The 24,909-nt window shown below is 36.2% G+C and overlaps 1 protein-coding gene across 3 annotated transcripts in view; it reads left to right on the forward strand.

Annotated features, from left to right (window-relative positions):
• ARHGAP24 (Rho GTPase activating protein 24) overlaps positions 1–24,909 on the forward strand; it is a 528,054-nt gene that overhangs the window by 36,704 nt on the left and 466,441 nt on the right. Inside the window, exon 1 of one of the 3 annotated variants that reach the window (XM_078001956.1) lies at positions 4,063–4,079. The exons of the other annotated variants lie outside the window; for them this stretch is intronic. The gene's annotated coding sequence lies outside the window, so the exon portion shown is untranslated. Of the gene's footprint in view, positions 1–4,062; positions 4,080–24,909 lie in introns of those variants that run through there. 3 annotated transcript variants of the gene reach the window in all.

Here is a 24,909-nt window from a genome sequence, read left to right on the forward strand (position 1 = left end):
ATGTGACCTTTGTCAAATTACTTATCCCCACTGAGCCTCAACTGTAATGTAGGTAATTCTAGTTCTCACCTCATAATGCTGTGAGGATTAAATGAGGTAATGCGTAGGAAAATGCCTGGCACATAGTAAGCACAAGTATAGATTAGCCGTTTGTTTAGTCATTATTATTTAGGTTGTTATTTTTATTGCCGCTCTAGTTAGACACCCCAGCTTAGTACCTGGCTTAGTGTAGTTGCACATTAGATATTAAATTTCAGTCACTCAGGGCCGTTATAATTTGTGCACTGTAGATGTTGAAAATGCTCTCAGAGAGTACTCAACTATGATTGAGGTTACTATATTTTATTAGAAGTTTACCAGCTGTATGCCAAGAAATACTGAATTTACCAGGCCTTTTGGGAAATTTAGAGGCTCCCTAGAATAACTCAGAGCTGTGAGTCATGGATAATAAGTGGAATTGATATTTATAGAGCCAGAATCCTGGTCAAATTTCTCCATAACTTGTCACAAAAATGTTTTCTAAGCTCATTTAATTTACATGTAACAAACACAAATTTAGGATACTTAGTATTATCTGATAATGACAAGGCATTCTTTGATATTTGAGAAATGGAGATACAGAAAGGTTAAATTATTTCCCATTGTTAAAAAGAAGTTCAAGTGAATTCCAGGCAAATTAAACTCAGTACTCCTACCAATTATTCACACTGCAGAGGACAGAGAACCCTAAAAGGATTTGAGTGTGTTCTCCAGAGTAGGTGTGTGGTCTCTTTTGACAAATGTGCTTGGCCATGGGAGACATGCCCTCTCCGTTAGATTAATTGACATTTGTTTGTGCCTCGAGAATCTCAGGTGCTCCATCTGTGGCACAACTGTCATTTCTTTGGCTAAACGCACAGAAGGATAGCAATAATAGCTGCTGGACATCCAATTATCCACAGAAATATCTCCATCAGGAGGCGATTCCAATGGGGAATTTACCATCTACTGCCAAAAGAGAGTTGGGAAAGAAGTTTGTTTGGTACAGTCACCTCAGCAGTGGCGGCCAGACCTTCAGTGGACACCTGGGGTGAGAAAGAAACAGAATCCAGAATTCCTGAGCCCCATTTCAGGCACTGGAGGAGACAGAAATCCTTTCGCTTTTGTTGCCATGTTTGTCCACATGGGGATTCCTGTTTCAGTGTCCTTTTTGGCACCTGGGAGCACTAGTACTCCATTACCTAACGGTTAACCATAATATTTATCCCACTTAAAAAAAATGAGAAATTTAGGAAGAAATATTTTCTTTGTGTGTAATTTTCAGTTCTCCTGTGTCCTGCTGCCTAAACACTCTCCACTTAGAACGGTTGCCTTTTTTTTTTTTAATCTTCCTTGCTTTTTAAAAAATTTATTTATTTATTTATTTATTTATTTGAGGCGGAGTCTTGCTCTGTCCCCCAGGCGGGAGTGCAGTGGCGCGATCTCCGCTCACTGCAAGCTCCGCCTCCCGGGTTCACGCCATTCTCCTGCCTGAGCCTCCCGAGTAGCTGGGGCTACAGGCGCCCGCCACCACGCCCGGCTAATTTTTTGTATTTTTAGTAGAGACGGGGGTTTCACCATATTAGCCAGGATGGTCTCGATCTCCTGACCTCCTGATCCACCTGCCTCGGCCTCCCAAAGTGCTGGGATTACAGGCGTGAGCCACTGTGCCGGGCCGCTTCCTTGCATTTTTAAATGACCTGGTCTCTTGGTCAGGATTCTTTGACTACTAAAGACAGAAAACAAACTTGAAATAGTTTTAACACCAAGAGAAATTTATTAGCTCATATGAGCAAACTATGGGAAGGATTGGCAGGTAGCTTAATTGTCCATTGTATCTGATACTGCGAAAAGTTTTCTTATGTACTTCTTTGTAGTTTCTCTACGATTTCTTTTTCCCTTGTGATGAATTCTCTTCTCCACTCTTCAGATTGCCTGGTTCTGGTTTGCCTGTAGTTTTGTTTTTTGTCCCAGGGGTTTTATCTAAGTCACAGTTGCAGTATTTTCACTTGCTCTACTTGAGGACTGTCATGACAGGCGTCCTAATGTGTGTATGTTGTCATTACCTGCAGTTTGTTCTCTTATGAAAAGTCTGCATTCCTATTTTCTGTCCCTGGAAATTATCTCCTCGTCAATCCTTTTGAAAGTCTTTGTGGAATGACCCCCTTTAAAGATAATTCCTGAAACTTTTATTTTATGATGAAGCAAATTTTTCTTTTTTAGTGTAGCCTGGGGGCTACAACCTAGGCTCCATCTTTCTATTCTAAGGATGATTCGTCTAAGGATGAATTAGATCTGAAGAATATTCTACATACTCTCTCAGAAGATCCCCAGTAGGATGGTGTCCCAGCTGCCCAGAGCAGTGCCCCTCTCCGTGAGCACCTTTCGTTGGCATTATTTCTTCCCTATCTGGCTTCGTTGCACACCTTCTCTGTGGATCCTTGAATCATTTCTGCCAAAACTACTTTCACTTTCCTGTAATTATGTTTCCTTCTAGTACTTTTATGACCTTATTTATACACAGTGTATAATTTTTCCTTTTTGCGTGTTAATTATTTGTTACATATTGCTTACATTTTGTATATTTAATGAATAATCATATCCCCAGCAGTTCTATTATATATAATACATGTCCCACTGGAGAAAAGGCGCCACAGAGATTTATTCTCATGTCCTAACCACTTGCAGACCCAGTAGCTCTTTGAATCAGGAGTGGCAGAGTGAAAAGGTTTAGTAGTGGAGGGGAAGGGAGCCACCTTTGTTCTGACTTTCCAAGAAGCCCTTGATGAAGCTTATCTGAAGTTCCATCCAGGGATCTATTCATCATAAACTTCCACTTGTCCCACTTGCCCAACTGGATCATGTGTTGCCTTTGCAATAATATATAGAAATTACTCTAAATTAAAAAAAAAAAGTGATATTGTCTCTCTTGGTACAGAGGCTGCCAAGAGCATACCCTGAGACAAGGATTAAAGTGAAAGTAGTTTTGGCAGAAGGGATTCAAGGATCCATAGAGAAGACACACAGAAGCCAGATAGGGAAGGAATAACGCTGGTGAAAGGTGTTTACGGAGCGGGGGACTGCTCTGGGCAGCTGGGACACCGTCCTGCTGGGAATCTTCTGAGAGAGTAGGTAGATTATTCTTCAGATCTAATTCATCCTTAGGTGAATCATCCTTAGAATAAAAAGCTGGAGCCTGTGGCTGTAGCTCCCAGAAATTTCAGTCACCCTGCATGCATGGGCAAAGCATGTTTCTATAATCTGAGAATTCCTCCAAGCAGAGAAACATTTTTGTTTTCATTCTTTTGGATTTAACTTTATTTGCTGAATGATATGTCATTTACATGGGATAAAAGTAAAAACCGTATAAAAGGGGTATATGCAGAGAAGTCTCCCTTCTATCTATAACTTCTCCATCCTATACCCACTCTATGCAGGTAATCATTGTTTTCTTTTTTTGGCATGGGGGGAGGTTTGGGTTGTGCAAAATAAACAACACCCACTCTATACAGGTGATCATTGTTTTTGGGATAGAGTTTTGGTTGTACAACATAAACCAGGACATATATATATATATATATATATTGCATTGTGTGATGTATCCTAGTTTTCTTCTGCCAGTCTCCTATGGATGGGCATTTATGCTACTTTCATATATTACTAGTACAAAATAATGGCAGAATTAATCATGAACATATGTTGTTGTATAATTTTAGAGGTGAATCTTTAAGGTAAAATATCAGAAGTGTCATAAATGCATGTAGTTTCTGTCAATATGGACATATTCTTAACTCTAGGGTTATACAATATTGTACTTCCCCATCAATACATAACAGTGTTTCTGCTCAGCCCTGCCAATAGAGTATGCTGTCAAACTTGAACATTTTTGCCTATCTAATATGTGTACAGCAGGTCCTGGAATAACATCCTTTTTTACAAGGCTAATGAGAAAAAAAAAAAAAAAAAAATCCCAGCCAGAGCCATTGTCTATGTGAGGTTTGTATGCTCTTCCCAGGTCTACTGGTTTTCTCCAGATACTCTGGTTTCCTCCAGCACCCCAGGTATGTGCACATTAGGTGAATGGGCATGTTGACACCGTCCCAGTCTGAATGAGTGTGGGTGTGTGAGTGCGCCTGTGAAGGAAGGTCTCTTATCCAGGGCTAGTCCCTTCCTTGAGTGCTGAGCTGTCTGGATAAGCTCTGGCCACTTGCATCCCTGAACTAGAATAATTGAGTAAATAATTATCTCACTTGCTTTTATCAATATTTCTTAAATGTATGTCTAACTCATATTTGTTTCAATGTTTTTTGTGACCAGAAATATGCCATAGAAATTCAACTCTTATCTGTATCAATTAACCTACAGTAAAATTGGTTTTAGTGTATGTTGTTTCACTTAAAGTTGCAGTTTCTAAAAACTTATGGAAGATGTTAAGTGAGGACTTCCTGTAGTCATGATGTTAATTTCTCTTATTCTGAGAATTTCATATTTTCTTATGTTTAAGGGCCAAGAAATTTGTATGTATTTTTTTAAAAAACTTCATATTTCATCTTTTTTTCTGTTGCGATTTTGTGGGATTTTTTTCCTTCATTTTATAAGAGCTTTTATGTATTAAAGTGTTAAAGATTTAATCTTATGTTTGGGATATATGTTGCAGGTATTTTCTTCGTCGTTAGCGATACAGGAGTTTCTGCCTCCCTGCCTCCAACTTTTAATTTTATGGTATGCAATTTGTTGGTCTTTCCTTGGATCTGGATTATAAGTCATAGTTGTAAGGGCTTTCCTGTAATTGTGTCTCCTAGTAGTTTTATGATTTTATTTTTTTAAATTTAGATATATAATTCATTTGTAGTTTACTCTGGTATGTAGTATGAGATATGGATCCACTTTTATGTTTTCCCAAATACCTTCCCGGTTTCCCCAACCTCAGCTTTCCATCTCTCCTTTTCCTTCAGTGAGTTGAGCCGACACTTTTGTCATGTAACAAGTTTCCACAGTACTTGGTCCATTTCTGGATTTTCTCTTTTGTTCTATTGGTCTATCTGCCTATACCTGTGTCAGTGGCTCACTGTTTTAAACATACAAATTTCACAGTACATTTAAATCTGTGTATAGGGCAGTGTTAGCTCATTCACTACCACAATTATATGTGAGTTAATAAAACATAATTCTCTTCACCTATCCCTTATTTTTAAACAAATAGCTCCCTCCATTTTAAACAAATAGCCCCCCTTTATTTTAAGGAAATAGAATTATCATATTTTTTCCAAACACTATAAAATTGTGGACATTTTTATGACTCCTTGCCAAAAATAGTGATTGCCAAATTGTTTTAAAAAATGGAGCAACTGATATAACAGTTTTCACAAAATTTAAAAATTTAAAATATTTTTAAAATTTAAATTTCAAAAATTATTAATAGCCAAAAAGCTAACCAGTTTACATTTCTTTAGTTGTTCAAAAGATTACATGTTTTCTTATATGCTTGTTAACTAGTTTCTTCTTTTATGACTTGCTTTTCATGTTGCCTTGACGTTTTAGTGTTTTCTTATTAATTTATATGAACGTGCATATAAAAATACCAATCCTCCATCAATCATGCTTACTGCAATGCTTACCCGGTGTATTAAATATTTAATGTTATTTGTACATTTTGTTGACAGGCTAATATTTTGACTTTCAGGTTGAAAAACTCTGACTCTGCTTTTATTATTTCATTAGGCGTTTCTAAAATTATTTCTCACTTAGAGGGTCGATACATAATTTTATGTGAATACATAATATTTCTTTAAAACATAAGAAGAATTCTAAATTACCTAGTGATCTAATGTAGGTTTGCAGCAGTAAATTAGAAGGCAGAGGGGGTGTCACAAGCAAGCACACTGACAGCTTTAAGAAGTGACATCTAGTGAAAGGACAAGAGACTTTCTAAAAATATCACATGGAAATCCTCAAAGTTACAGCAATCTAAGGCCATTGAAGTTAGGACAGACGAAACTCAAAGTTCTCAAAACTAATATCCATAAAGCAATTGCAGAGTTATTATGAAAATATTAAATGACAATCAGTATATCATGAGGCAGAAGCAAAATAATATGTAAGGTGTTTTTAGAGGCATTTCCAACTCAGATAATTAAATATGAAAACGAATTGGTGCTTAGAGGCATAAAATCCTTAGCTAACTAGGAAAATTGACTATGAAGAATGATTTGTTCCCAGGGGTTTTCTAGTTAGATGACATTTTATAAAAATTATTTATTTCTTTTTAAAAAATTATTTATTTATATTTTCGTGCGTTATTTGGGGTTCAGGTAGTATTTGTTTACATGAGTAAGGTCTTTAGTGGTGATTTGTGAGATTTTGGTGCACCCATCACCCAAGCAGTGTATACTGCACCATATTTGTAGTCTTTTATCCCCCATCCCCCTCCCAATCTTCCCCACCCCAAGTCTCCAAAGTTTATTGTATTATTCTTATGCCTTTGCATCCTCATAGCTTAGCTCCCACATATCAGTGAGAACATACGATGTTTGGTTTTCCATTCCTGAGTTACTTCACTTAGAATAATAGTCACCAATCTCATCCAGGTCACTGCAAATACTGTTAATTCATTCCTTTTCATGGCTGTGTAGTATTGCATCATCTATATTTACCACAGTTTCTTTATCCACTCATTGATTGATGGACATTTGGGTTGGTTCCACAATTTTGCTATTGTGAATTGTGCTGCTATAAACATGTGTGTGCAAGTATGTTTTTAGAATAATGACTTATTTTCCTCTGGGTAGATACCCAGTAGTGGGATTGCTGGATCAAATGGTAGTTCTACTTTTAGTTTATTAAGGAATTTCCACACTATTTTCCATAGCAGCGGCACTAGTTTACATTCCCACCAGCAGTGTAGACGTGTTCCCTGTTCACCACATCCACGCCAACATACAAATGGCTAACAAACATATGAAAAAAATGCTCAACATCACTAATGATCATGGAAATGCAAATCATATCCACAATGCGATACCACCTTACTCCTGCAAGAATAGCCATAATCAAAAAATCAAAAAACAGTAGATGTTATTTATTTTCTGTGGCTTCCTAGATTACAGTGACCTTGGGAATAATGATCATGTTTTATTCCTCAATTCCTCTTTGGTGCCACACATTAATAGATACTGAATATCATCCAGGTACCATTGCTTTATATATTTACTTTTTAACCCACTTGTTATACCACTATCTAAGTGAAGAAACTGAGGCTCACAGAGGTTAAACTCCTTCCCAAAGTTGATTTTGAACCCAGGACTACCTGGTTGTCTCCACATAGCTAATCTCCTCATGAGTCCTGAGTCTAGTGTCATGCGTAGACTCAGCTCATTGTTTACCAAGTAAGCCAGCAATTAAATAACCTATTATTAATTATTATTAATGAGAGCTTGAAAGTGGGGGAGATCACTTATGATTTTATTGGAAAGACAGGTTTTATACACATAAAATTAGATCTCAACAAAATTATAAAGTACACTATGTTAATTGATTTTCTCAGACCAACTGAGTTAGCCTTGAAGCCCTTACATAGCAGCAATTCGATTTTTCTAGAATCTGAAAATATTTGTTTCTGAAGGGAATAAAACTCGTGTCAGCTTGCTGTAGGATTAAGGCACCATGCCATGTGTTAAATGGTCCTCTAGTTCTCCCTCTACTGAAATCTTCACCGGGACTGGCTCCTTCTTAATCTTTTTCATTATAAAAGAGAAACATCAAAGAAAGCTCTTTGTCTTCAAGGCCATCCCTACTGTGGTGTGGATATCTCGTGTGTCCCTGCATCATTTTCCATATGCCATCTTGCAAAAATATTACTGTGCAGATGAGGTTTTCGAAGTCACTTTTGTACTTGTCTTATCCCTTATTCCTCTTACCTTTTGTTTTTACTTTAGTGACGATTTAAAAACATACTTACCTAGCAAAATGAAGCAATTTGTACACCTTTTAAAAAATAATTGATGAATTGTTGTTTCAGAAACATCCTTGGCTTCCTTTCTCATCATAAACTAGCTATACATGAAAAATAGTGTGTATAAAAGAGGTTTTAATGTCCATATATGGTGTGGGAAGGCATATAAGATTTATGCTGCTTTATGATGCAAAAGTGTAAAGGTTGTCGGGGAGTTTTCAAATGGCCCATACATCCAAGTGCCCAAGTGTTGGGGAGAGCTGCAGGTAAGTCGTGAGAGACACTGATGGACATCACAGACTACGATTCCATTTTCTCCATGGAACACAGAAAATGCCACAACTGAGGTATATTATCTAACTCTTCTGACTTCATCTAATGTAGGAGATCTCTTAAAGAAGATATTGGGCATATGACATGTTTCCTCTAAGATTACCAGTCCTGTCGTGTGGCCCTCAGTAATGCCTAATGTAGTACCAATAACTCAGTGCATATTCAATCAATAATAAATATTTACAAATGTGGGCAATGATGAGGGGAAGGAAGCTTCCTAACTATCTCTCTGCATTCTACCTTCTTACTTATGCTACAATAAGTCCTTGTATTTTCTTGTACCTGTAATTTATTGACCCTTAATTTGGCTGCCATCTATGCAGAGCACGGTTCTACCAGTGCTGATTCAGAGGATATTCACTTGAACATATACAGTGCATGATGCAGAGAGTCTTGAGGATGCTGACATGAATTAGCATTTATTGGACTTTGATGGGTGAATATGTGAAAAAGAGGATTTTCTACTAAAAAGAATGATTTGACCAATGAAGACAGAGAGGCACAGTATGGTGTACTGAAGAAACACTGAGGTAGATGAGAATCACTGAAATGGAGAGTATATTGGAGGAGTAAGAAAGAGATTGGGGGGGATGTGAGAGCAGAGAAGTTGACTGAAAAAGTCTATGCCAAATTTATAGTTTAGAAGTTATTTTGTATACATCAGGGATTCAACTAAAGTTTTCAGGCTGGGCAGTGACATGATCAGAGCTTTTTTTCAGCAGAGTAGCTCATGTAAGTCATAGGATGAATTGGAGGCACAAGCCTCATTCAATGATACCCAGTTAAATGGTCTTTTTCCCAAACCCTTTACTAATGGCCCCAATACACTGACTCTTGAAATAGCATGTTATTTCACTGATAAGCAACAATGCTATTATTCCATCTTCTGGGCGGATGCACTGCTCATCCATCCCCCATCCCAGCACTAACCTTGGAAGGCTTCTAATGTTGTTGAAAGGAGGCACTGAAAGTTACATAGTGACTAAGAGTGGAAATCAGGAGAATAGAAGGCAAGGTGCTGCCAGATGATCTTAAGAGCCACTTGAAAAAGTGGTATATATATTACACCATATCATCTATCCCCCTCCCTTTTTATCGCCTCCATCCGGTCATTGCCACACTCATCCACTTCCACTGTAGTTCACATCTTTCTGTTCTAATTCCCAAGGCAGCCCAGACAGCCCTCCAACTAGAAACTTTGCAACAACACCTCACCATTGTCATCACAGCTAATCCCCAGCCTGCGTGCTGTGACATTTCCCACCTTTGAGTCACTTCTCTCCTTTTAGCATCCCTACATACTGCTGAGTCTAGTGTAGTCTATTTAGTAAATCACAACTTACTTTGATGTTAATTTTAACTAGTTTTTATCTGTTTAAAATTCTGGTACAAGCATAGTACATATTCTTTCCGAGTCTCACAGTCTCATAGGAAACTTCACAGGAACTACCTTGCTAGAGATATTTCTACCCATTGAAGAGGCTAATATAGTTATTTATTGTTGACAATCAAGAGCACTAACCATAGTTAACGATAAGCAGGTATGTTAGAAAGAATTTCAGTGGAAAAGCTAAAGATCAAATTATTAAGATCTCATTCTTTAAATTTTTTAAAATGCTTGTTGCCTGTTTTGTAGAATTTCTGAGAAATTTTAAAAAACAGGAAGTAATATATATCGCAATGTGAAACAGTTTTGATTTTCAGTTGTTTCCATTTGGATTCTAGAAAAATAAAGCTTTTGGTAAATGTTCCATTAAAAATTCATTAAAACAAATAGAAAAATGCAAGACCATCTATTTTCCTGGTACTTGAGTGTAGGTAAGCCTGGAAAATAAAATAAAGATGTTTTATTGAACGTTGGTTTATTCAAGACCATTGTGAAGACAAATATACTTTAAATGAACACATTAATAAAATAAACAAATTCCACAAATTTAGTCTAGCCCAACCACACATCCCAAAGTTTTTTGTTTTGCTTTGTTTTTGATTTTTAACTTAGGTGATACTCAGCTGGTGAAACAGTGTACATAATTGCTACAAATAATTATTTTCATAACATACTCCCCACACATTGTACAATAAGAACTGGTGTTAGTAGTGGTTGTAGTAGCAGTAGCAGAAGTGAAAGCAATGGTGATGATAGATATAAGCAAAGTGTTGTTATTGCTAATTTTACTATCCAACCATCACCATTTGTTAGGCTTCTTATTTGGTCAGATATTTTGCTGGGTACCTATAAAGCATTATCTATAAATATCACAACTATCTAACTAGGTTGTTAGTCCTATCCCAACTTTTCCAAAGTAGAGAGTGATGCTCAAAGAGTTTAAGTAATTTACCTCATGTTTTATATTTCATAACTGATAGAGCCAAGATTTGAACTCAGATATCTGGCTGTAAAACTCCTGCCTGTTTTGCTATCACGTACTGCGATGTTATCCTGTCTCAGTTTATCCACATGATGTAAAGTAAGTGAACTGTACAATAACATGATTTCCCCCCACTTCAAGGCCTGCTTAGAGGTATGTAGAACTATAGTCCCTCACTCTGACTTTGTTTTTTTTGCCTTTTCCCCTGTTAATTCAAACAATTCCTTTTTGTCTGGTGTGTGTATGTAAATAGCTTGCTTATCACATGACCACATGCCAGACTGGCTGGTCATTCAGCTCTTTGGTGGCTGACACACTCCCAGGTGGCTCTGCCAGTCTTTGACGTGGTAGAGTGGTATCCCACAAATTCAGATAATGTTAGCTATTTGCTGCTGGGAACAAAAAACCCATACAGAAATGGAGACCACATTCTTTTGTCAGATAATAAGGAAGGCTTCCACTATTTAAGGATGCTTACTACATGTCTAGCACTTTCCCTTGTGTCACCTAATTTTATCATAACACTAAAATGAAAAGAATATATTGTCACTTAAATTTTCTTTTGATGAGAACTGAAGTACTTCAGTAGTGTACATGACTCTTAGATTTCCTATTTTAAAGAGTAACTTGCAGTTATAGCTTGCAAACATCTATGACTCAGAGCACCTCCTTATTTCCATCTATTGGTAAGTCTCTTTATTATTTTTTATTTTTTATTATTATTATACTTTAAGTTCTAGGGTACATGTGCATAACGTGCAGGTTTGTTACATATGTATACTTGTGCCATGTTGGTGTGCTGCACCCATCAACTCGTCAGCACCCATCAACTCGTCATTTATATCAGGTATAACTCCCAATGCAATCCCTCCCCCCTCCTCCCTCCCCATATAGGCCCCAGTGTGTGATGTCCCCCTTCCCGAGTCCAAGTGATCTCATTGTTCAGTTCCCACCTATGAGTGAGAACATGCGGTGTTTGGTTTTCTGTTCTTGTGATAGTTTGCTAAGAATGATGGTTTCCAGCTGCATCCATGTCCCTACAAAGGACACAAACTCATCCTTTTTGATGGCTGCATAGTATTCCATGGTGTATATGTGCCACATTTTCTTAATCCAGTCTGTGACTGATGGACATTTGGGTTGATTCCAAGTCTTTGCTATTGTGAATAGTGCCGCAATAAACATACGTGTGCATGTGTCTTTATAGCAGCATGATTTATAATCCTTTGGGTATATACCCAGTAATGGGATGGCTGGGTCATATGGTACATGTAGTTCTAGATCCTTGAGGAATCGCCATACTGTTTTCCATAATGGTTGAACTAGTTTACAATCCCACCAACAGTGTAAAAGTGTTCCTATTTCTCCACATCCTCTCCAGCACCTGGTGTTTCCTGACTTTTGAATGATAGCCATTCTAACTGGTGTGAGATGGTATCTCATTGTGGTTTTGATTTGCATTTCTCTGATGGCCAGTGATGATGAGCATTTTTTCATGTGTCTGTTGGCTGTATGAATGTCTTCTTTTGAGAAATGTCTGTTCATATCCTTTGCCCACTTTTTGATGGGGTTGTTTGTTTTTTTCTTGTAAATTTGTTTGAGTTCTTTGTAGGTTCTGGATATTAGCCCTTTGTCAGATGAGTAGATTGCAAAAATTTTCTCCCATTCTGTAGGTTGCCTGTTCACTCTGATGGTAGTTTCTTTTGCTGTGCAGAAGCTTTTTAGTTTAATGAGATCCCATTTGTGAATTTTGGCTTTTGCTGCCGTTGCTTTTGGTGTTTTAGACATGAAGTCTTTGCCCATGCCTATGTCCTGAATGGTACTACCTAGGTTTTCCTCTAGGGTTTTCATGGTATTAGGTCTAACATTTAAGTCTCTAATCCACTTTGAATTAATTTTCGTATAAGGAGTAAGGAAAGGATCCAGTTTCAGCTTTCTACTTATGGCTAGCCAATTTTCCCAGCACCATTTATTAAATAGGGAATCCTTTCCCCATTTCTTGTTTCTCTCAGGTTTGTCAAAGATCAGATGGCTGTAGATGTGTGGTATTATTTCTGAGGACTCTGTTCTGGTCCGTTGGTCTGTATCTCTGTTTTGGTACCAGTACCATGCTGTTTTGGTTACTGTAGCCTTGTAGTATAGTTTGAAGTCAGGTAGCGTGATGCCTCCAGCTTTGTTCTTTTGACTTATGATTGTCTTGGAGATGCAGGCTCTTTTTTGGTTCCATATGAACTTTAAAGCAGTTTTTTCCAATTCTGTGAAGAAACTCATTGGTAGCTTGATGGGGATGGCATTGAATCTATAAATAAACTTGGGCAAGTCTCAAAGAATGTAGATCAATTTTAGATAGGATTTGATCAAAGTATAATAAGGATAATGGCTCTGGAGAAGAGAAACATAAGCACTCGTTAAAGAAATATAAATGGTTATTATTTGTACAGTTGTCAGACAAATTAGCATAAATGAGACTTTTCCTAATGACTCTCAACTTTAGTTATTCCTTTGCTTTCTTTAAGTTTATAAGCAAATATGGCCCAAGACTACTTAGTGGAGTCACAAATTGCTCTGTAGACATTGCATGTTTACAGGAACATGTTAAATTTCTAAGTGTACACATCACCTATAATATGTAAATATAGTTAGCAACAGGGTCACTTAGCTTACAAATAAATGCCGTATAGACAAGTTGTAAGGAAGAAAGATTATTTTTCTACCTTGTGGAGGAAAGTTCCTTGGTAAAAATAAAAGACAAAATATTAAAAGAATAGATTCTATTGGCTTCTTTACAACAGAGTTAAAATTTTGTAGGAAACAGGCAAAAAACACATTTCTTGCTGACTCTAAAATCTTGACATGATTATACTGTGATGGGATTAATCCTTACATGAGTTGGTCATTTTCATATAGAGGTGGTGGTGCGCAGCCCAATTGTGTATCCATGGTGTACATTTGCATATCTAGATAGTGTTTGGGAGACTGAATAATTTTGCACCTATTGCTCACAGGCTCATTTGCAGATAGCAATATTCTCTACATGTAACAGAGTTTTCAGTGTGTGATTCACCTATGTCCGTATTACCTGGAGAATTCTGCTACAGAGTTCTGATACCCCTCCTCCAACCCCACCGTTCTGTACCACTGAGTCAGAACTTGGGCTAATTTTTTACCAAATTCTTCAGGTGTCCTTAAGCATTCAATATTTAATAACCATATTCTTGGTATAACTACTTTTTAAAATATTCCTTCTACTATTGATCTATAACTTATATGCACCGAGTACACATTATGTAAAATTTCTACCACTTAATTGTTAGGAATTGACTGAAATAAAGTTGATATCACAGAACTACAGAGATAATAATAGTAACAGTTATCACATATTAAACATGTGAATGTATGATGACCCATGGCCATTCAAGATCTCTGATTCTCACACAGCCCTGCATGATTGATGAGGTTATTCCCATTTTACATTTGGGGAGATAGGTTAGAGAGGATAAGTAACTTGCATAAAGCCACACAGCAAGAGATGCAGTTAGGATTTAAATCCAAATGTGTCTTAGTCCAAAGCCTATACCGGAATCACTCTGGCAGTGACCCTTAGTTAATTTGCAGCCCATGTTGAAAACAGGAGCAGAGGATGGGATCGATTTCATATCTCCCCTCTGTGTCCATCGGGTGCCTCTGTGCAGTGAGCAACCTGAATTACTTTAACTGGTGGCCTAGATGATGCTTTCAGTGTGCAAATTCTCAGGCTCTATAATATAGAACTAATATCTTATAAAAATATAAAACATATTAGACAGCAGACTAAAACCCAATAAATGGAAGAGGGATGAAGGGAGGGGAAAGCTAGGAGATGTCTTATGGATTTGCCCCAACATTATTGATTTGTTTTGACTACCTTTGGGTTCTTGTAAGATGGCTTTACACTCTTATTTTGTGATGGAGGATGCTTATATGATCTCTTAACCTTTTAGCTAGAGTCTAACATAGTTTAGTTGGGTTTCATCTACATCTATATTGTATCAACCATCTTATTAATATCCAAACTGTATCTTTGATACCAAATTGCAGTATTATTGATATGATATTCTAAACCTAATTGGGCTTTTCTGTATAGCTATATTTTTGCTAATAGTTTCACATGCCATGTGCTTATGTGTTGTCAGCATTTTTTTTTTTTTAACTGTAGCTCATGTTTGTGGCTCCTGCTATGCATTTACATCCTTTTCACACCTTTTCTAGCTCTACTTTTACAAATTTTTACTTTATTTGATTCAGAATTCCTTTTTGCATTCTTTAAGCTCTCCACTAGGACTCATCACTGAAAACTAGGAGAGTTTAAACCATCACATTTAAAAAAAAAAAGTTAGTTTATGCAGTTCTGATGAATTTTCTAAAAAAAAAGTCAGCATAGGAAGACACTAATTTTTCAGACAAAAGCCATGGCTAAATCTTCAGAACATCATGCTATTTGAGGCAAGAACATTTTATAAATTAGCCTTGCAATTATTGAGCACTCACTGTGTGTCATCTACTGTACTAGATCTCTTGCATATTTGTAGCTCATTAAGTTTAATCACCACAGTCAATCTTTTGGAGACTGCATTCCAGAAGAAGAGATGATATGGCATGGCTGTCTCATTACATACCTGTCACAAATCCTAGAAAAGAGCGTCCTAGTAAATATTTTATTACTAGTGTTTCAGCCATGGATGTTGCCTACAAAATGAGCCACAATGTAGAGTTCTTGAAGACTTGTAGTGAATGTTCTCCTCGTTGCTATTTTCTTAGAAGGTCACCTTTTACTTTGTTCTCACCCTTTATGTCAGAAACATAGAATTATATATCTTTAGAGGCTTTTTACACCCCCAAGGGCCTGTTCTCAGAGCTGTATATTTTTTAATTCTGTTTTTCCATTTCGCTCCTTTAAAACTGAGATAATGGACCTAATAAATTCAGTTTTTCCAGATACCTGTATTAATAAACACTAACTTGACTGGACAGAGCATGAAATATGTTTTAAAGACTTATTTTTGTCCAGGCATGGTGACTCACACCTGTAATCCTAGGACTTTAGGAGGCCAAGGTGGGTGGATGACCTGAGCCCAGGTGTTCGAGACTAGCCTGAGCAACATGGTGAAACCCCATCTCTACAAAAATTATCTGGGCATGGTAGTGTGCACCTGTAGTCCCGGCTACTCAGGAGGCTGTGTGGCAGGAAGGCTTGACCCCAGGAGGTTGAGACTGCAGTAAGCTGTGTTTGTGTCTCTGTACTCAAGCCAGGGCGACAGAGCAAGACCCTGTCAAAAAAAAAAAAAAAAAAAAAAAAGGAAGAAACAGATTTTTTTTTTTTACACTTCAATAGAGCTTTCTTAAATTCAGATTATAAGATAAAAAGTAGTTGCTTGCAGAAAACTAAGTGATTTTAGTTGTTATATACTAATGGTATGGGGCCTATCTCAAAGCTGCTATTGAAGACCACGGGGTTTCTGCCTGTATTAAGGGAGAAGGACAGTTCATAGGATCATTTTCCCTACTTATATAATGATAAATAGTTGTTACTGTTGTTACTATTTATCGAACTAACTTTTATCCCATCTCTTTCTTGGATGTAGGATTCTGCTGGAGATTGCTTTAGTTTAAAGCCACTGAAATTCTGAAAGCAAATACATCTTCAATTATTGAATACCTGAGTATCAGTGATAAATTTATGAATATCTTATAGAGAATACATACATGAGGAAAACATTATATCATCTCCAAAAAGAAATAGCGTTCAGCTTTTTAATAATAGATGCATACATATAATGCAGTCCTATTGTGTTGTATTAATATTTTACTTTTAGGAATATTACACATGATCTGTACATTTGTTACGTAACTTATTTCTTATGAGCGCAAACAAAACCTTTTTTTTTATCTTAAAGTTTACTCACTGCTTTGTTTATCGTGGATCAGCAGTATCCTGCACACTTGATTCTCTCAGAACATGTGTAATAGGTCAGTGTAATGTGTATAGGCACTTTAAGCTCCAGAGAAAAGTGTGATGGAAATACCAAGTTACATTATTCTAGGGAAAGTTGAAGAGGGAATAGTTCAAGGGACAATGCTGTCTTTTCTGAGGCTGTATCTCATTAATATTGCATTATAATTTAGAATAAAATGTAATATTGCATTTCTTACATTCAGTATAACTCTAGTGTGTTTTCACGACCTCTTCATAAGCTTAATGCATGATTTTTATTTGATTATCAGACTGTTTTTGATGTCATTTATGTCAAACACATAGATAGAGTAGGGTATATGATGATAAATGGCATATTTTCTGTTTCAGAAGATAGTCACGCATATTAATAATTGAAAGGCAAAACTGAAAGTTTTGAGCCATATTATTTTTATATAAGAGTTACAGAAATTTAGATACAATGAGATCACTATCAACCTAGGGAAGCTATTCCTCTTACTGTCTCTCTATTCCCGTTCACTTAGCAACCTTATCTTGCTTGTGGAAATTTTTACCTGAGTGTGTTGAACTGTTTCACGCATCTCTTCTTTTATACCTTAGTTCTCTTCCTCTATATGTTCAAGGGAGGACAACTTAATGTTTTGTTTTTATTTTTGTTTTTTGTATACTCATTCTCATCCTGTTTCCCAAGCATCATTTTGAACATAGAAATACTGCCTCTCAAACCTGGCAAGTCTTGCTTTCCTTCTGTATTTTAAATGACTCTTGACGTTTCACCTCATGTGCAGAATCTCCTCATTTGATCCAAGAGGTAGGTATGGATTTTTCTGCCACTCAACATTGATAACAAACAATTAATTTCTTCCTCTGATTTCCTGAGACTTATATTCGATGTTTGATTAGTACATTTTATGTGTCAGGAACATAAGTGAATATGGAGTGAATTTTTCAAACACTGACAAAGGAGACAGGCATATAAACAATAGATTACAAAATGACATAGTGAGTGCTACCATAGCAGTGTTATGTTTGTGCTGCATTGTAAAGACAATGAATGGAACACCTAACACTGGGAGAGCTGAAGAGTAAGGCTGAAATAAAAAGGGAAGAGAATCACTGAAAGAGAAGACCAATCCATACAAAGAGGCATGGAAAAAGATAGAGATTGGGTCAGATTGTAGCAGACACTGTGTTCCACACCATATCCGTTGGGTTTATACATGATAATAACACATCGTACTTAATACAGGGCTGCATAGAAGGCAAGAAAGAAATATTAGCTATGATTGCTAAAAATATTATTGCTTATTTTCAATCATAATAGCCCAATAAGAAATCAGGAGCCACTGGAGTTTTTTAAGAAGAAAAATTATGAGTAGGCATGTACAGAAAAAATATTTCTGATGTTAGCATAGAATATGGATTGGAGGGAGAAAAATGGGGATGGAAGATCAGATGGCAATTGTAACAACAATATAGGAAAGATGTAATTCGGTTCTGAAGGCAGGTGTGAGAATTAACCTTTCTGTATCTCAGTTTCCTCATCTGTAAATATGGGGATTAGAATAGCATCTAATTTATTGGATTGACATGAGGATTAAGTGAGTTAATATTTCAAAGTTCTTATAACAGTTCCTTGCACTAATAAGCACTATGTGTTGTTAAGTTCAAACGGATTAATATTGCATGTCTGTCTTTTGCATATACATGAATCCTAGATTATTATAATTGGACATGAACTATCTCAATGTCATGTCCTCTTCATAGGCAGTAACAAAGAACTACTTGTTTCTGTTGATTATAATTATGATAATATTTCATTGATGCTTGTCTATTCAATACTATCAATGATAGAGGTCAGTATTGGTGTCTGAGACAAATATGTAATATTATCTTGACTAGTCTTGAGCTGATCATGTTTACTGGTAGCAAAATCCTTCTCATGTATATCCAGTAATAGTCATTGTGGTACATCAGAGTACAAATAATTTGAAGGTATGTACACATATAGTAAAAACTAATTTTGTTGTTGTCATCAGGGATTCTATTGAACTTGAATTTGTTCCCAGAAAGAATCTATGACTATTCTAGGCTCACCAGTCATAAATCAAATTATAGCTTTTGACAAGTACTTTGTGATAATGTTGTGGCATGCTACTCCTCAGTCAGATTAAATAAAGCACCTGTTCTTTATAAATGAATTTTGCCAAATTTTGGACTATGAAAATACTGGCTTAACTTGGTCTAACATTCTAATTTTCAATGTAAGATTATTGCTGATTAAGAATAAAATATTGCTGAAACCTGTCGGAGAACCTACTGAAGTTCAACTGACCAGACATTCTTTGCATCAGCCTTTCTTTGGCTTTTCAACACCATTTAGACATTCTGAATAAAAGTTTCTCAATCTCAGCATTACTGATATTTTTGGCAGATCATTCTTTGTTGTTGGAACCAAACTGTTGGGTATTGCAGGATGTTGAACAACATCCTTAGCCTCTACTCACTAGATGCCAGTAGAAACTCCCTTCCCAGTGTGACAACAAAAAATATCTTCAGATATTGCCAAATGTCCCCTGGGGAGTGGGAGGTATGACAAAATCACTCCTAATTGAACCATTATTCTAAATGGTGATTAACAGACCATAAAAATATGTCATGCTCCTGAGTTGTGTATCCCATTTGAATGGTCAGCAAAACCTGATGTGACACCTGGTTGACTATGAGCCCAATCCCTTTATTTCTGTATTCAACCATGTAAATATTGTGCTACTTTTTAAAAAATAATCTCTTTTCATTTTATTTCTTTTGAGAGTTGGTTAAGTCCATTCCTTTTATATTCATAATGTCAGATACTAGAGTGGCATTCAATTAATATTTATGAGATTTACGAATATATGGAAAAAATGGAGCTCACTCTCAGGTATATATATCTATGGTGAAAGTATTACTTTTCAATTCTTTTACAAAACAGTTGTGCTCTTAATTAAAAAAAATTGAAGTCCCATATACTCCTCCAAACCTGGTCAACAAGTAAATATTTTCAAGCTACTTTTCATTTTTGTTTTAAAAATAGGAGACTAGTGGGTATAAAATAGTAAAAGAGCATTAGGTGAGAAACCTATGAGGTCACAAATGTATACTTCATTTTCCAGATGAATGAGAATCATGATAAACTGTTAATTCACCCACATAGAGTGGTACTACCTTATCATCAGAACTTCCCCTGTGTGGATATTTGGTCTTGACTGTTTCACTGCGATATTTAGCTATTGCAAGAGTATTTTCTTCACCTCTTTCACTGGTTCAAAGGGCTTCTTACTTTGGAGGTCTTCAAGAACAGCATGCCTCAGTGCTCTCTACTGTATGTTTTTAATACCCTCATTTTTCAAGACAAAGGTATTCAGAAAGCATTTGTAGACTGTTTTTCCAATAAACAAATAATTCACTGGGAAATATTATATTTATATATTTAATGCTTGCCTTTCTAATTGTTCCATATGTAATATTTCAGTGCCCAAGTGGATTATAAACTTTATAACCGGAAATTATGTCTCACATTTTTCAATATTCCTTAGTGCAAGGGTAGAGCCAGGAATCACTCAGCATATCCAGTTTTTTCTGTCTGAATAGTATTGTTTTATGCATTTAATTATTCAAGAATCCCTAGGAAATTCATTCTCAGAATAAAGACAGAGAGTAGGCACTTAACACATTTTGTCCAAAGAAATCACTAATAAGTATATAAATGTTAGGCTTTAGGTTTTTCATTTGCAGAATGTACAGGGACTGTTTTCCATAATCAAGGGACTATGAGGTTTGAAGAATTGCCGTTATGCAGTTTAGTACTATTAAGTAATTTTCTAGAAACACAAATGACATAAGCCAGATGGCTGATTTTCTGTTTTTGTGTGTGTGCATAAAATCATGTTTTCCTTTCTTATGGTATGTGTTAAGTGTAGCTGTGGGACTTTGTCTGTCAGTTCTTTGAATCGGGCCCACTAGTCCAGCAATTGGCCTGACCTACAGGGTCGTGAATATCAGACCAAGAGAAAAGATAAAAATGAAGATTCAACAAAAGAAATGTACATCAACTTATGGGAGAGGACATTATTGTTGCCAAGATACATTGATGGTCTATTTTGTTCACTGCTCTGTCCTCAACACTTAGAACAGTGTCTGGAGTATAGGAAACCCTCCATGAATATTTATTTAATGAAGGAATAAGTGAGCGATATAGAAAAATGAGTTATCTAATCACAGGACTTTGACATATTGAGTGTGTGGAAGGGATGAGGAGTGTATTCCTACTCACAAATAACTTTCTAGGAACAACCTTATTTTCAGTTTCTCCAAACCATTCTGACTTACAGCTGATCATTGTAGGAAAACAAAAGCGTTTCAATGCCTAGTGTTTTATTACTGGCCTTGCAACTTATTTTTGTTTTATTAAATCGTTAATACTGATATTTTAGTGATCTGTGCTTTAAATATAAAGTAACTATGCAGAGTTTATCACTTTGTATTTTCATTTAATTCCCATATTAATGGTTTATTTTTGCTCTCGCGGCAATCCTATTAAATGGGTTTTCACTTCCTCCCTTTGATAACTGAAGAAACAAAAGCTAAGTGAGCAAAAGTGTACAAGATGACTTATATAAGCTAAGAAAGACCAGCCCTGGGACTTCACCTCCAGGCTTCTTATTTCAAAGTCCATCATCTTTTCACAGCATATTATATCAATGATCAATTCCCATGGGTCTGTGTTTTATTTTTACATATTTATTACTGACTAATACCTAGTAGAGTCCTAAGCCTTACGGGGCTCCTCAGGGTAAACTGTCTATAGAGTACATTTGAAGGTAAGATAAAACTTATGAATAGTAGATAGTGATACAAACAAATATAAAGCAAAGCACAAATGTTTATCAAGTTTTAGCAACAACTCAGTCATGTGCAGTGACTGTGAAGATAATGAATGCTGTTGTTTTCAGGAACCAGTTTTAAAGTCGTAGTGTGACATAAACTGTGATCTAAAAATTCAGAAGTATGCAGTAGGACATTTCATTTGTTCCTGTTTTGTCTCTTTGTGATTGATGGTGTTTTACTTAGACTCCTGGTGGGAAAATAGAATCACTCTAGATGGCTTAAATGTAGTGACTTTAAGGAATGAATTCCTTATCAGGACAGAGAAAAGCAGAGAATGATCCTCTGGGAGTGAGGGCTGTGGATGGCGAATGGAGAATAATTAACACAAATACTCATAGTGAGAATTGTATAATTAATTTCTGAACATTATTTTTAATCTCTGTAATTATGTCTCTGTCTATATAATGCTCTTCAGATAAGGAGTACATGGTACAATTGGAGATTAAAATAGGTATTGTACAGCCCTCATTCTTTTTCAACAATTTGACCATACAGAATTTAGTCTCCCCATGTAAGATTATATAATATTTGATACCAAGTATTATGTTTTGTGATCTTTGAAAGAGGAAACCACAAATGTTATGATCATACTGTGAACATTCGAGCAGTTATCATCTGACAATAGTTATTTTTACCAGTTTATTATTTACTATGCACATTCTGCCATTTCATGATCTTGCAGCATGAAATTTGTGACCATTCTAATCCTGTCACTGCTAGGAAGTCACAGCAAATCCTTAGTGTATAAACTGCTTTTATACTGTCCACTGCTTTTTGTCAGTGATGGAAAACTTCTGAGTTCCTTAGTTCATTCTATTCACTGATCAATGGCAGCTCTCAATAGGCAAAAGCCAACTCTGTCAACAAACTGTGCTGACTTGGGAGAAGAAACCTGTCCGCTAAGGCCATGGGGTGACACCTGGAACAAAGTCACCGTGAAGGACATGGCTGTTAGTTTTACTTTCAACATATGAGAGGTCATAAAAGCCTAAATAGAATGTTGTAGGGGACATTCTGAAATACAATATATAGTGGGAATATTTGGTGGAGAGTTTAAAAAGACAAGTGGCTACTCATTGTGTAGTCTGCAGGCTTATTGTGATAAACCTCAAGGGAAATGTTTCCAATCAATTGAAAAACCTCTGTATAAACTTTGGGACATCATCTTGAAGGAGGGGACAGTTTTAACTTTCTGCAATTGTTGTTAATTTTGTCCATAAAGAAATCTCCTAGTTTTCAAGCTAGATAAGTATACTTTAGTGAAATGCATCCAATATTTTTTAGACATTTGCCTTTTTATTATTTTTACTTTTGATCTTAAACTTACATTATTCTATCAGTCAAATTATATTGTCTTTATAGTCTGTTTTATTTGGTATGTATTCAGCAATCAAAGTATGGATGAAAATACTGTATAATGTGAACTCTCTCGTATTCCATGCCTTTGGGAATGTAGTTTAAAGTGTTTCATTAGCTTTAGAGGCTGAAGCATTCTGCATGCTTTATAGCATACAGTAAGGGGTGTTCTCCCTCACAACTTGGAATGTAACTTTGGATTATAGGGTACTCTTTATATAATCTGAAATATATCTTTCAGTCTCTGTGTCAGTTGCCAAACACAGAAAAAAAAAGATGCTACCACTAACATTTTTGTTATTGTGAATATGATTATTATACAATTATATATTTTTGTAATTGTCAAATTTGTATATATTCAAATGTAATAAGAACCCGACTAAATATATTAAAATATATTATGGTAATCACTAATTTAAAACTCCTAGAAAGATGCTAACAAAGTAGCCTATGTTAAGTCATTCTCTTCTAAAAGATGACTTATAGGAACATTATAAGTTTATCTTCTAAAAGATGACTTATAGGAACATTATAAGTTTATCCCCCAGGATAACATTGATCTTAGCTGAATCTGCACATGAGAGCTCAGTAGTTAGGGAATAAGAAATCCACAAGTCCTGGATGAGGAAATGAGTAGCGTAATGATCAGATGCCTATGGGCCCAGTCTAGAGAAACTGGTGAAGCAGCTACACTAGAAGGGAGGATATCACAGAGGAGATGCCTAAGTTTATATCTCTATCTGTATCTATTCCTCTCTATTATCAGCTATAAAAATGAGAAGTATTCCCAGTAAGGAAAGGCAAGTTTTCGGTAACTTGAAAAAGATCTCAAAGAAATAAAGAAAAGTGGAGGGGGGAGGGATTGCATTGGGAGTTATACCTGATGTAAATGACGAGTTGACGGGTGCAGCACACCAACATGGCACAAGTATACATATGTAACAAACCTGCACGTTATGCACATGTACCCTACAACTTAAAGTATAATAATAATAAATAAATTTTAAAGAAAAGAAAAGAAAAGAAACAACATTTCGTTTTAATGAAAAAAAAAAAAAAGAAATAAAGAAAAGTAAGGATTATTGAGTGCTGTCTGTTCCTTTGACATGTGATCCACTCTGTTCCTGCAAATCACATGACAATGAGCAAGTTTGGTTTTACTAACTGAAAGATTGTAAATAACTTCTGTACGACTTCAGGAGGAAGGTAGAAAGTGGCTGGGCTGGGATTCTCACAAGATCTCCCCTCTCACCGCCTCCTCCAGCAGAAGTAATGTGGTGGCAATAACCAATGGAGCCTGTGAGTGACAGGTTTGCCTGGCCACAGTGAGGCTGTTGGCCTGTTGGTTGGGGGAGAAGGTGGTTGGAGAAGATGAAGTGGGGTGGAAATAAGCGTGGGTTAAAAGAAGGAAAAATTGATAGAGAGTCTTAGAACTCAGGAGCAGCTGAGTGAAATATGAAATAGGGTATAGCAAGCTAGTCCCCATATTGTCATATTGTCCTAATTCTTATCTGTGCATAATATTATTTGTTCAAAGCCTCTAGTTGCCTATTTCAGACAGACGCTTCATCATCAGGATATTCCTTATGACTTATCTAACCTAATGGAAGTCACTAACAGTGGGCTCAAGGCAGTCGGTGAAAGTGACTGAATGGGTGAATATGCTTGCTCTATCTCCAATTCAAAACACACCTGGCTAAGGTCCACTGGGCTTCTGTTGACCATATTTACAGTAAAAAAATTAACCTATAACCTTTCTAAAACTGTGTATTTAATTAAGTGGGCTTGAATGTCCCTCAAGATAAAGAGTTGAAGTATATGAAACATACATAGTCCAACTCAAACTCTAAATATGTTATTTCCTTGATTCAAATGTAAAAGTTCAGTTTTAGATACTGATAGATTTTCCAATGCACAAAGATGCATTTTTGTACCCCCACTTATTTCTTTATAGTTTTAATAGATAGTAAATAAATTACACC

The sequence above is a fragment of the Macaca mulatta genome, chromosome 5 (assembly GCF_049350105.2).
Source record: "Macaca mulatta isolate MMU2019108-1 chromosome 5, T2T-MMU8v2.0, whole genome shotgun sequence".
NCBI classification, from domain to species: domain Eukaryota; kingdom Metazoa; phylum Chordata; class Mammalia; order Primates; family Cercopithecidae; genus Macaca; species Macaca mulatta.